Here is a 15,229-nt window from a genome sequence, read left to right on the forward strand (position 1 = left end):
CTCAGACGGAGAAACTAGAATAGAAACATGAAAGGGAGATGGGAAAACATAATTTAAAAGAAAGAAAGAAAGGAAGGAAGGAAGGAAGGAAGGAAGGAAGGAAGGAAGGAAGGAAAGAAGGAAGAAATTCTGAGCACTGGGCTATTATGTCTTAAAATATTTGCTGAATATATGAATGGGGTTAGGAAGAGCCTATTTTCTTTATTTGTCCTTTCTGGTTCCAAAAAATGTCTCCCTGGGAATTCTAAAGTGCAGCCAAGGTCAAGAACCAGTGTACTACATCCTTGCTGCTCCAAGAGGGGTACTTGACCGGTAGCATGGGGCATCTTAGGACACATAGTTCGTTGATGGAGCCAGTTTGTACAGGCTTGAAAGAGCATACTCTGCCTGTCTCTTTCCAAACCCACGTTCATTGGCGCCATGCTGATAGTTTGAAATGGGCCATAGAAGAAATGTTTACACCATGAAAATTGGCAAATGCTCCTCTCCTCCCCCACCAAGAGCCAGTTGCTAAATATGTACCAGCACACCACTGCATGGGGGCTTATCAGAAATGCAGCATCTCAGGCTCCATCCCAAATCTACTGAATTAAAATCAACATTTTAACAAGAACCCCAGGTGATTTACATGCATATTAAGTTAGAGAAACATTGATAAATCCAGCTCCTGACATGGCATTCAAGACCCTTCAAAATGAAGCTCGACATTGTCTCTTCAGCTTCATATCCTCCCATTGCCCTCCTTCCAGTCACATTGAGTCCCCTCACTCACCTCCCCAAAGAATCCTGGATCTTCACATCTCTCCCTGCTTTTGTTTTCAACCTGGAAAGCCCTTTTCCCTTTTTTTTTCTGTCTTCATTACTCAAATTGAATATCATCTCATTAAAGTGATACAGGCAGAAATTACTGTTTTTTTTCTCCCTAACTTGTTACCTGGACTTCTTGGAGGGTAACTTTCATGTTATGGTCATATCTCCATGAAATGCAGGCACCATGAATTCATGTCTGAATCTCTACCAACCAGCACACAGAAGGTGCCCAGCAAATATTTGCTAAATCTATGAATTACCTCATCTAGGAGACTCAACTCCCAAATTCTGAAAATCTGGTCGTTTTTGATAACATATGCATCTGGGACAAATGTGGAAACCTCAGGGACGTGCATAAATGACAAAAAAAAAAAGTGCTTTTCTGGCGACAGTGTGTGCCTAAGTACTTAGGAATAACTGAAAATTAAAGGCTTGTTTTGTTGAATAATACATCTGCACACTGGAAAACTGCATGTCTATTTTATTTACCAGCACAAATGCCCATTTGCTCACACACATAGCTGTTTGCAAGCAAATTTTGTTCCCATGCAAAACAAATGTAAATTTGGCATTAAACAAGTGCCAATTATTTCCTGAATGTGGAAGGGAAAGGAAGGGTGATTTAACTGATGGAGGCTCTGGACTAGGAAACAGAGAAAGCGTCTAGCTCAGCTGTGTGTGGGGCTTTTTCATCACAAGGAGTGAATGTTTAATCTGCTTAATTGGGTGGGCATTCACTGCTGATGAGCAGGGACCAGTGTTCCATATCATTTTCTTTCCCTTCGTGTTGGCTTCTGTGACCTTCCCCAGTCTCCTCTGCTCACCGCTGGAAAATAGGAAGCTAATTTGAGCTTGTTCTCATGTTTCTTTCATGCAGTGGGGAGAATTCATTTGATAAGCCCTGTGTCAGTTTTTATTGCGAGGCCTGATTGCTGTGATTAATTTTAATACTACTGGTTACCATTTATTAAGGACCCACTAGATGCCAGTAGCTATCCTGGTGGGCTTTACACACTCTGTCTCCATTAATTTTTTAACTCTCACAACCACCCTATGCATTAGGCAGTATTGGCCCTATTTTGTAGATCATGAAACTGAGGCTCAGATTAAAGTCACATTTTGCAGAGGCAGAATCGCAAATCAGGTCTAACTGCTCATAACTTCCCTCTCCCCAGCCTGTTCGTTCCACTGTGCTACAGTCACCATGTTTTAATAAAAACTAATTAAGCCTTTTGCAGTTTGACCAAGTCGGCAACTGTTTTGCCAAAGAATTTTATTCCTCTCTATGGCTGCCTTGGAGGAAAGAGGCCAAGTCTATTTTCCAGATGTTGCTGTCTCCCTCCTCTCTGCCCACACCAGCCTCCATACCACCCCTGTCTCCAGGAGTTTGCTGTCTCCTGGGCTCCTAGTGTCCAATGCAAGCCTGCCATGCCTCCTGCTCTGGACATGCTCTGGCCTCTTCCTCAGTCTTCAGCTTGCACCCCCATGCTCAGTATACAAGTCACCCTCTTTTCCTCCCCACCCCTGCCACACACACACTTAACACTTAACTGTCTCCACCCTCATAGTCCAAGCCACTGCAGGCAACAACTGCAAATGTGATGAATTGGTTCCTACTCAGGTCCTAATGAGTTTCCAATGACTTACTTTCAGTTCTATAAATAGTTATGCAGTCAACAAAAAACTGTAATGAGTACCAATTGATGTCAGGTACTGCTGTAGACTCTGTCAACATGATAGTCAGTTCTGCCCTTAGGCAGCTTACCTTATGTATTTGTCATATACCAGGCACTGTTCTGGGCTCTGAAGGAACAAATAGTCAAGACAGCATCTGCGCTTGGGGAGTTACAAACAACTGAAGGCTTTTATTTTAACTTCCACAAGTAGGAAATAATAATAATAGTTAACCTTTCTGGAGCATTTATTATGCATAAGGCCCTTTCCTAAGCACTTTATAGTTATTATCTTAACTAAATTTCACAACCTGCTCCATGATGTAGCGATTATCATAATAGTGTTATAATAACCAAGAAAGGTAAGATGACTTGTCTTAAGGCTACACAGCTAGGGAATGATGGTAACACAGCTAGTGAATGGTGTTGTTAAGGTTTCAACACAGGAAATCTGACTCCACAGCTGAAGCTCTTTACCTCACCTCCAGGAATCTCTCTCAAAGAAAATATCTTAAAACTGTCATGTTTTGAGATGTCCATTGCAGCTGTATTTCTTAGAGCAGAAATCTGGAGATCACCTAAATGTCTAGCCATCAAAGAATGTTAAATAAATGCAAGGGAATTGAAATCCTGAAGAATCTCCACAGTCCATTGGAATTTCAATAACAGCCATCACATTTTCTCCAGTGTCATCTCTGCAGGTACCCGGCCATATCCTCAAAGTGGTGTAGTGCTAGACTGCCAGATTTTTACAATCTTTTTCTGCTCCTACTTTTGCTCTTTCTGTAGTCTCAAATATTTTTCTATTTTTTTTTTTTTCTGCAGGTAAACATTTCCACTGATATATAAACTGTACATAACTTGAGATGTTCAAAACACAAAGCTGAACATATTGGTGACATTATGAATCTTGGAATCACAAAGAATAAGCTAAGGTGCCAAAACAAGATGATTTCAGGAATCTTTCCTCTATTTAATTACATGGGTTTCTGTGGTAATGGAAAAGAGAAGGAACAGGGAAGGCATGATAGAAGAGTCTACAATTGGGGCTTATAAAATTTTGGTAAAAGTTTCTCTCTGAGTCAGGCTTGACCTGGACATTACCTTGCTACCGACTGCCTAAGACAATTCCAGTATAACCATCTCTGTTATATTAGCCCATGGATAATTAAAAGAAAAAAAAGAGGAAAGAAAGAAAAAATGAGATTCGTGCCAGTAATGCCAACGGGTCTTTTTAGCAATTCTGTTATGAAAACAATGTAACATAAAATGATAAATTTGTTATGACATAAATTAAAGTGAAAAAAGCAGAATAAAAAATTATATGTAGAGTAGCATAAGCTGGAGGTCTAATTTGTGCTTCATCCCTGGCAAGTTTATTGGACTTTGTAAGTTTCATACATTATTCCTACTAATAACTTGATTCAAATTTTCTAATCTGATTTTTCTTGGCCTATTTTTAAAAGCCTGTTTTATATTTTTTGCATTTGAAAATGTCTTTAAATTTATTCAAAAATAAAAGTATGATATAAAGAACTGAATTAAAATACTCTCTTTCTAACTCCTACTTCCTCTCTTCCATTCCTTTGTTCTGGATAGTCATTTCCCTTTCCTCAATATTAGTTCTGGTTTATTTCCCTTTCCTCAATATTAGTTCTGGTTTCTCAGTTCTGGAGATTCTTTTTTTTTTTTTTTTTTTTTTTTTTTTTTTTTCCAAAAGCACACCCTGAAGATTATTTTTCTTGACAGAAAGGCAACAATTTGGAGTTGAAGGGAAGAAAATGTTTAAATTAGTTACCTTTGGTGTCCAGCCCCAGACGAGGTCTAAGATGGGGGAAGAGCAGGGTGAGAGAGCTGATTGACCCACAATGTGCAAAAGCTGGAGAGGTGAATCCAGCATCTGAGTTCTAAGAGTCAGGACCAATTAGCCAGAAATTGGCTGGGGGCGATAGTCGTAGATCAGGATGGGAATTGCAAAACTGAGAGTCAGGTAGCCAAATTACATAAAGAGGAAAAAGAGAAAGAAAGAAATTAGATTCTAAGGGCAAGATCCAAGAGTCAGAGAGAAGGGGCTGGAAGGCAAAAGCAAAATTTTCTGGGGTCCATTATGGCGGCAACTGCCTTTGACCTATGATTTCCGTTCACCAGCAAGGTTCCCCTTTCCTAGCTCTTTGGGGTGTCATGTGTGGCTGGTGACATCATGCACCTGTACTTTATTCCACTGTGACTGTAACTTCTTCCTTCTGTCTTCCTGTGGCTTCCATAGATTCTTCCTTCTCAGGCATTTTAACTTTTGGCCGGTTGTGTATTATACGTGGTGGAAATCTACAGTTTGTGCAGCCTTATGTTTTAAGGCTTTCAGGGAAAGAGGCTGGAATATCTAATAATAGACTGGTTTTTCCAAATAGGTTCCAAGTTGGCTCTGTCTCTCCCTTGCCTCTGTGGATATAGCACATGAAAGCACACAATGAAAACGAGCACTTTTCCTTCCTAAACTGGCCCCAAGCAATTTTTTGTGAAATGGATGTCATTTTACAACAAATGGGCCCACCATCACTCATAACATTAATAAAATCATAATGCAAAGAAGCTGCTTTTCAAGTCAATGGATAATTTTCTCTTTTCTTTTAAACATCAAAAAGAACCAGTTCCAACTACTGATTTTAAAACATGCCACCTACTAGGTCTCCCTTGGAAATTCTATCAGCTCTTGATGGGAATCAGTTCCTTATGGGGATATCCAACATCAATGTTGGTTCATTCATTCATTCGTTCATTCAAGAGCCACCATTTAACAATGACTGTGATGCCATGGGCGCTATATTAGGTCCTTTATAATGTACTAAACACTAAGAAACTACCATGTGTCAGTAACTGCTCTAGGTTCTAGGGATCAAAAGACCACCCTATATAAGCTCACAGGCACAGAATAGAAAAGTGTAGGGAAAGGGTGCAGTAGGGACCCAAAGAGGTTGCAGTGAGGACCCAAGGATGGAAATGGGGCAGTATTTCCTGGGATGTGAAAAAAGGTCAGGTCAGTTTTAATAAAGGAGTTTTAAAAAGGATACCAGGTGTTAATAACAAAGAAAACTAAGGTTTCAGACTTCAGCAGGGAAGGACCAAAATCTTAAAGATAGCTTGCTCTTGAGCAACCAAGCTGCTATTCCAATAGTAGGCGTAAGGTAGTGGCTGAAGCGTAAATGTAGAGTCAGGGAAAAAGTAAAGTAGGTGATGCAATGGGGGATAGAAGCCATCCCCAGGTAGGGTCAGGGAAGCAACTTTTCTGAGAAGTGAGCCTGGTCCCTAAAAAGAGAGTCACCCCTATAACTGTCCTCATACAGCCAGGAACCATCAATAACAGATACTCCTGTTTTAGGAAGCAAATGGATTAACAGACTTACTAATGGACTTTGGTATCTGGGAACCATTCTAAGCCCAGATTGTCTGCACCCCAATATGGCTTCCCACATAATTCAAATTTTTGAAAAATGAGAAAAACTAAAGGCACCATTCTTAGACAGGAAGATTGGCCATCCTTACCTAAGGTGGTATGTTTGTGACATGTTACCTGTGCCCAATGTATACATAATATGACTGTCTTTGACAAGACATAGAAAGTACAAGGGAATAGGTTGAAGCCATTTAGGATAGGTATATTTTTTAAAAATTTGATGTCTGCAAGACGTGTCTTCATCTGTTTTATTCTCATGCATCCCTAAGAGCGCTTGAACAGTGCCTGGCATTAGGTAGACATCCAAAAAATATTTGTTAAATTGAACTGAATTGAATCTAGATGTTTTAGCCTTTAGTAGAATAACATTAAAGCACTGATACACTGTGTCCAGAGCCAGCCTAACTGGGTTTGAATCCTATCACTGCTTCTAATGAGCCTCAGATTCCTCCTCTTTAAAATAGAGATACTAGAAGTGTTGTGAAGCTTAGACACTTGCAATATATTGAAAGCACTTAGGCTGGCACACAGGAATGCTATCCATGGCTTGGATTTGTTATGTTTAATATTGCTCACATCTCTTAAGCAGTGGCAAGTCTTGAGCCTGTGATTCTGGGATTCAACTTTTATACATACCCATCTTTCCAGATGTTGTAAAGACTTAAAAGGATCTCAGGGTAATTTGATTTCAGAGCAACTCTTTTCAAATACATTCCCCACTACACTTCCATTCCCCAATTCACTGCAGTTGCTTTCCCTCCCAATTGCTTTCCTGACACTGCTTGTGTTGAGGTCATGACTAACTACCTGTTGCCAAATCAGGGGGTTTCTTTGAAAACCTCATACAGTTTGACTCTCCTAGGTTTCAATCACTTCAAATTCTCCTCCAAATTCTTCTTCTTTGGTGTTTGGAAGAATATTCCTTCTGGCTCTTCTTGATCTCCTTTGCTACCTATCCTTTCTCAATTACATATATCAAATTCACCCACTGAGGTAGTGACAACTGTTATTCTTATTTTACATATGAAGTAATTGAGATTTAAAGAGATTTTTACCTAATGTTACATAGCTAGTAAATGTCTAGATTTGAATGCAGATCAATCTGACTCCTGGGTCTGCCCTAATATATACTCTCCTGTTTCTCCAATTAGATTGAATCAGATCATAAGGATTATTGGAGAACAGTCTAATAAAAATAGTAATAATAATAGTAACTAGCTCTATTATATTCCTGATGCCATGCCAGACTCTATTTTAAAGCTAATCTATATTAAACACTTTAATCCTCACAAAAGTCCTGTGAGGTAGGTATTATTATTATTATCTCATTTTACATATGAGAAAACAAAAGTACAGTGTCTTAAGAATTCTAAGGAGTTGGCTTGCATTTTGTAGGAAATGAAAGGCTCACAAATGTTCTCAAGAAAGAGGGTGACATGACCCTGTTCAGCTTCTATAGCAATATAAGTTCCAGAAGATGGAGGATGGTTTGACTTGATTACATTGGTGGCAGAAGTCTGTGAAGGATAATCTATTAAGGATGGGCCATTACAGAGAATGATGGATGGAGGGAATGTCTTCAGATGTCCCTTAGATATTGTCATCAAGATTTGGTGACTGGCCAGATATAGGTGGTAGGAAGTGCATAAAAGATGTGTTTGAGGTTCTTAGCCTGGGAGATTTCATAAACAGTGAGTTCGTTCAGCTACATTCTAAAATTTGGATATTTAGCATTTCAGACTGGCCTCATGCCCTATTAGCCTTAATTAACAAGATTTGCCTGGGTAAACAGTTTCCTGCTGCTGTGCCTCCATGGCCTCTGCTGTTTTCTCTAGCTGACGCTTGCTGCATTGCCACCTTTTCCCTGCTGCCCCGTTCTGGCCCAGGGAAGAGTGTTGAGGCTTCTGGCTCAATGTCCTCTCCAGTATTGCTGTTCAGTGACATGGCAACACTCTTTCCCTTCTGCCAAGCACCAGCTGCTGCCTTACTGGGAAAATAAGAACTTAAACCAGTCTTGGCTGAGTCTTCAGCTCCTTCACAGCATTGGACTCATGCAACTTTATACCCAAACCCATCCTCCTCTTCCTCTCTCCACCCTACTCCCACCTGCCACCTGCATTCCCTTGACTGATACTACAGGTTACAACTCTTAGATTCTGGCTAACATGACTTTCCTAGTGAATTTCTTCCTGCTTTTTTATGATGGGTATCCTGGATTGGAAGTTAACAAATAATTACTGCTGTCGATTAAACTGTGCCAGACTTATGTGGGATGCAGTGGATACACAGATGAATAAGACATATCTTGATCTTAAGGCGCTCCAAGGCTGTTGAAGGAACAGAAGAATAAAACAATTAAGATAGAGTGAGATAAGTGTGATGTAGTGGGAATTACAGTGCTGTGGGAGCACAAAGGATGGGGGCCCTGTGAAAAGCTGATATTAGGTGGAGAGTGGAGGAACTGCTGAGGAAAGCTTCCCAGACCATCTAGGCATCCAAGATAAGTCTTTAATGACCAGGAGGAATTAGGGTGGGTGGTCAATAGGGTAGGGGAACTGATGCTCAGAATCAGGAGAAGACCCTGCTAGTTTAGGGACCAAGGAACAGTTCCATTTGTCTTATCTGGAGTACCAGGTCGTGGGGATGGGGAAAGATTTGAGGGACTGTTGAGAAGTGAGACTGCAGGAGAAGAAAAGAGATAAATCATTAATGACATTGAATATCATGATTTAGAGTTTGGAATTTATGCACAAGATAATAGGAAGACCCTAACAGGTTTAAAGCAAAGGTGTGGTATGGTCAAATGTTCTCCCTTAGAAACTATTCTCTGACAACAAGGAAGTTAGATTGGAAGAGTCAAGGTGAGGGCAGAGGATCTTGTTAGAAGGCAATGGAAGCCAGCCAGGTAAGAGCCATGGAGAACTGCACAAAGAAGGTGGCATTGGGAAGAGATGCAGAGGTGAGGGAGTAGAGTCAAGGGATTTATAAGAAGGTGGATTTTGCCAGATTTGGTGATTGACTATACTGCAGGGGAAAAGGGAGGACAATAGTGTCTCTAGGTTACCTCTTGGGCTATAAAGCTTGACCCTTTCTTTAAAAATTAGTTCCATAAAATATACTCCATAATGCCACCTTAACTCCCAAGACACTAAACTTAATTCTCCTCAAATCCCTTGTTTCAAAGTCTGAAAGTTTCTTGGACTCAAATGTCCTCCAGTAATATTAATTATACCCTGAGCCCTTAAAGAGGTTCTATTGCTGGCAAAAATCAAACACTCTACTGGGTATTTATGGATTGTCAATGGCCATAGGAGCCCTTTTTCCCTCCCAATTCAAAAAGCACAGCTGTCCCCTTTGGGAGTGAATGATGCATTTTTGACATATCTCTATAGTGAGAAGAAATAATTCTAAAAGCCTACCATATCTCCTCTCTAGAAAGACACCTACCAGCTAACTGGCTAATCAATCAGTATCCTTTTTTTTAAATCTCAATTGAAAAGTCACCCATTCTTCAAGGACTACCAAAAGGCCCACCATATCCTTGAAGTCATATTCAACAATCCCAAAAGCTTTTTATTTTTATTTCTCCTATTCTCTGTTAGTGTCAGTTCCTTTCATTTTGCCCATTTGTTTCATTAATTCATGGATTTATTGAGTCCCTACCATGTGCCAGTGGGCATACAGCAGGAAAAGATCCAAGTCCCTGTTCTCATGGAGTTTTCGGTGGGAAAAGGCAGGCAATAAACAAGTAAACAAATCAATGAACCATATAATTTCAGAAAATGATAAATGCAACAAAGAAAATAAACAATAAACCATACAATTTCAGAAAATGATAAATGCAACAAAGAAAATGAACAAGAGCCCTCCTACTGGGGCTGAAGAGGGATGGATAATTTAGATTAGTGGATACACCACAGGCCTTATTAATCCTCAGTGATCAGAAAAAGCCAACCATGCCATGCATTAAGAAGTAGTACTTTCCGGGCAGGAGTCCTCATGAAGGGACAAATTTGTCCTATCCAGTGTAGATGAATGCCCCAGTGTGTCAGGAGCATAATTTGTATCCAGTTGACTTATTTTATTCTCTCCTTTTCCTTATTTGCACTCTGTGGGTTTCCAGGCTAATTGGATTATTTGCATACATATTGTTTCTTGCTGAAATCCTCCACTCCAAGGGTACATCATATACTTCGTTGCTTTTAACCACAACATAGCACAATGCTAGGAACATTAGTAGGTGCTCAATAAATTCTTGCTAAATTCAACTGGATTTGCAGTAATAATATTTTTCCCATAATGTAAAGAATGAACAAAAGAAATATCTACTAAACCACTCAGTGGCATTTTAACAAAAGTTAAAACCAGATTACAAATTGCTCCATGAAGACTTGAAGAACATGCTCCCATTCATTTTAATGATTATTGTTCCCTAATTTTTTGGAGAGACACTTAGATTTAGGAAGTTATTTTCCATGACAGCTGTTAGCAGTTTTGAGAGAGGAATTTGCTGGGACACGGTTTTGGTAATTACAAACAATTCCATTTGCTACTGAAAAACAAGAGCAGGGAAGAAATGCAAATTTATTTTCTGTATCCAACATCCAAACCTCTGGGGCCAATGGCAGGGACACACTCCGGAATGCTGAGAGCAAGAGAAAATTGTTGAGAGAGGGTACAGCTGTACAACAATAAGCAGAAGGCAAGGAGACATTGGTGGACATGTAGATCCAAGCCCAGAGGGACTGAAAACCCAAAGTAGCCAAGTCAGAGACAGAATGAGAAGTAACAGGAGAGTGGGAGGATGAGGAAGGAGGTTATACCCAGAGTCAGCAGGCCTGGGTGCCCAGAGGGTAATCTAGGAAAGAGTTGGGGGAGAAGGGAGCCTGATTATGACCACAGCATCACTTTTACCTGCATCCTTTGGAAGACTTGTGGATGTGCATTCTGCTCAGAACAGCTCACAGTGTGATGCTTTGCGTTCTCATCTATCTTACATCCTGGCCCCACATTCCTCGATTTCAAAGAACGTCATGGTCATGAACCCTGCTGTAAGGTGATGCTTAAGGAAACATCATCATTTTAAATTGCTCCAGCTCCACAATCATGATCTCTGAGTTTCCTCTTCCTTCTTCTACACCTTCCTTCCTACAGCTCCTTCAACCTGGCTTTTCACCCTTACTGTCTTCATTCATTCATTCAACAAATATCTAAGGAGCCAACTATGGCTTGAGTACTGTTCTAGGTGCTGAGAATAATACAGTGATGAAATAAACAAAGCTCTTTTCCTAAAGGACAAGAACAGACAGCTTATAGAGGGTAAACTGCATATAAATACGTAAATTACCTTTACATAAGATAGGAAGCTCAACTTCACTCATTATCAGAGAAGTGCAAAACAACTCTACACAGAGATACCTTTTTTTTACCTGTCAGTTGGCAAAAGAGCCACGTTGGCAAGACTGGGAAAATAGGCATTTTAAAAAATGGCTGGTGGGAGAGTAAATTGGTATAATCCCAATGGAGGGCAATTGGCAATATCTATCAAAATTACAAATGTTCATAACCTTTGACCCACTTCAGGTAATTTAGTCTACAGCTATTTTCCCACAGGTAAAATAATGTATGAACAAAGTTACTTATTGATTTAATAGAAAAAACTAGATAACACCCAAATGTCCAATAAACTATCATATAGTCATATAAAACAACTCTATGTGGCCGTAAATCAAATGATCCAAAATTAATTTCCCAAATCAAAATCTAAAATAAATACTATCTCTAGTCACTGCTGGGGGAATATCTACAGTATGAAAAGAGCAAGAAGCCCAATAAGGTGTTTAATTTCTGTAAAAAGGAAGACTCAAGCTAAGACTGTATATATTCATATTTATTATATTAGCATGATGAAGGATACATAAGAATGTAATAAACAAGGCTATGTTCTAGGGAGGGGTTTTGAATGGAAGGGAGACTATATTTACTGTATATTAAAATTGCTTGATTTTGAATCATATGAATGAATTACTTAATAAAAATATTGTAAAGTCTCTGTCCTCTGGGTGCTTACAGTCTAGTGAGAGAGACGGAAAATAAAGAAACGAGAAGTATTTAACATGGTGTCTAAATGTGATAATTACTAAGAAGAAAAAGTAAAGTTCAGGAAGGAGATAGAAGACGTTGTGCTTCAGATAAGAGGTCGGTTGAGGAGGGCCACTCTGAGGAAATGGCAATAAGGAGAAAATGGAATGAAGCCAGAGAAGCCATGTAGATATCTTGGAAAGGAGCGATCGATCTCCAGCACTGGAAACAGCAGCTGCAAACACCCTGCAGCAAGAGCAGGGCTGTTACTCTGGTCAAAGAATAGACTGAGATGGGTGAGGTAGCCAGGGACAAGATTATGTGGGGCCTTGTGAGTCTTGATAAGGATTTTTGATTTTCTTCTCTGTGTGATGGGAAGACCGTGGATTTCCCACTCTCCTCCAGTGCTCTACCAGTTTTTCTTGTCCTTTCTCTGTTCTGGTTTTATTTGCCTCCCTCCCAGCCAGGACCTCAAGGTTAACAATAAAAACACTACCTCTCTTTGGTTGTTCTTCTGCCAATCTCCATGCTTGAACAAACCCCACTTGTTCTTCTTTTCCTCTGATGGCAGTATTAAAGATGGTCACGCAAGCCCAGTATTTGGCTTCACCACAAATTCACACTCACCCGTGTCCCTTGGGCCTGAGTGTCTAGCCATGGCTTCATTCATCTTTCATCAATTCCCTATTGCATCCGTCACGGCAACAGTTCCGCGTCTCTTCCATTCTCACCACACTGTAGCTGATGTCTTCACCTCCTGCTGTAACAAAAATTGAATACACTGAAGTTCCCTTAATTGAATCCACTCTTTCTCCTTTCTCCCAAACTTATTCTACCACCTGCTATTCCCTCTTTGTGAATGGAAACATCATCCCTTCAGTTAGCCAATCAAAATCCTGGACTCATCCCTGATTCCTTCAACACCAACATCCACCTGGTACCTAAATGCTGTCAGTTCAACCTCATAAATATCTCTTAATTCTGCACCCCCCCATATCTTCACTGCTTCTGCCTTAGATTGCTCCTCAGCATTTTTCATTGAGATTACTGCAATAGCCCTGAAATGGAACTGCACTGTCCCCAGACTCTAATTCACAGTCATCTTCCCCTCCTCCCAGCACACACACTGTCCCAGCATTTCCGATAAATATGTCTGCTCATATTCTTCCCCAGCTTAAAACACTTATGTGTAGCTTCAGGATAAAATTAAAATTCCTTGACAAAGAATACAAGTTTCTTTATAACCTGTTCTCTATTTACCTTTATGGGGAAACATGTTTTTATTTCTTTCTACTTCTACTTCTACTTCCTCATTTGTAAAATGGAGATAATAATGGAAATATTGTGGGGATTAATCACAGGGTTGTTGTGAGGATTAATTGGAAATAAGACGTATAAACTTGGCCTATAGTAAGTGCTCTGGAAAGTTGGTTACCATGATTGGCATCCATTTTCAAATCATTCTCAGGCCTCCCCCACCATGCAACAGTCACAAGAACTCCTCGGCGTTTTCTTACTAGTCTTTGCTCTCTCACTCTGTTGGGTTCACACATTCTGTCTGGAACACCTATTCTTGCCTTTGGGACTCAACTGGTACTCCAGGGCCATATTTGGTCTCTGTGTCAGATAGAATCTTAAGATGGCCCCCATGATTTGGTGTTTATGAACTTGGGTGATCTCCTCCCCTTGAGTGTGGGCAGAACCTGTGACTTTCTTCTACCCATACAGAATGTGGCAAAGTGATGGAATGGACATGGTTACACGTACTAGATTATGTTACATAAGATTGTAGCTGCCATCTTCTGGAATTGTGCTCTCCCTTGCCGATTTTAAAGAAGCAAACTGACATTATGGCCGGTGCCACATGGCAAAGATCTGGGACAGTCTCCAATTGATACCTGGCAAGAAACTGAGGCCATCAGTACAGAAACCTGCAAAGAATTGAGTGCTGCCAACAATGACATGAAGTTGGAAGAGGATCCCTCCCCATCCAAGCCTGGCAGACACCTTGACTGCAGCATTGTGAGACCCTGGAATGAAAAGACACAACTAAGGCATTTCCAAACTCTTGATCCACAGAAACTGTGAGATAAATGTGTGTTGTTTTAAGATGGTACGTTTGTATAATCTTGTTACACAGCAATAGATATCTAACACATTATCCATCTGTGCTCTCATAACACTCCAACAGGCCTTGATTACAATTATTATACCTTGCTATTGGAAGTCTCTGCTTAGTTTTCTATTTCCTCTGGCTTTGGAGACATTTGAGGTAGATGGTTACATATTTTTCATATCCTGAGAGTCTTCCAAAGCACCTGAAACACAACTAGTGCTTAGTTAATATTCCTTGAATACATTTCCCTCCCACAAAGCTTTTCAAATACTTGAAGATGAAGAATTAGGTTCTTGATTGGGTGCAAGGAGATAAAACTTGCTTTGCAAGCATATGAGATTGAAATAGATCAGAAGGGATAAATATGACAACTGCATTGTGGCGGGTATCTAACGCCAACTTTTCAATGGAGTCATCTTGATTAATGAGCTTCTTCATTTACACAGTCTCTAGGAAAATGAAAAAAAAAGTATTTCCTCTTGTAGACTACTTTCAAAGGCACTGTCTTCTCATCATGAATAATCAAACGCCACTCTGAAAGAAGGGCAAACTCAAAATGACTTTTAGCTTTTAAGTTCCTCTACTCAAGTGGACAGTACAATATTCCTTTTATAAAATGGATGCTAAGATTTCTATTTGGATAATTTAATACTTTGAAAAATAGCAGTGTTCTTGTTCTGTCTTCTGGTTAATGAATCTGTTTGAGTAGTCTCCTTGCTGAGAACATCTCAAGGATTATTTTTTCAAGAGGGTCGATAAGATCAAATATTGTATTATATTGCTTTCTGCTTTTTATGAATGTATGCCTTATGCTCCCTGTGAATTTATAAAACAAACTCCAGACAGAAAACACCGATAGATCATAAAAATTATATATTGAAGTGAATTCAGTCTGGTATTTATTGTAAACACAACGCATCTGCATAAAGATCAAGGTCTTTGGAATTAAATGATGCAGGTTTGTTGTCATAGCTCCCACAGTTCCAAGCTATATAACCTCAAGAAAGTTGATGATATTCTGTGGGTATCCCTACACTTTCTGCTATACCTCAAGACTAGTGGGTAGGGTTTTAACAGGAGTAGACGTGCTTGATAAGT

Source organism: Choloepus didactylus, chromosome 8 (genome assembly GCF_015220235.1).
Source record: "Choloepus didactylus isolate mChoDid1 chromosome 8, mChoDid1.pri, whole genome shotgun sequence".
Taxonomy (NCBI): Eukaryota; Metazoa; Chordata; class Mammalia; order Pilosa; family Megalonychidae; genus Choloepus; species Choloepus didactylus.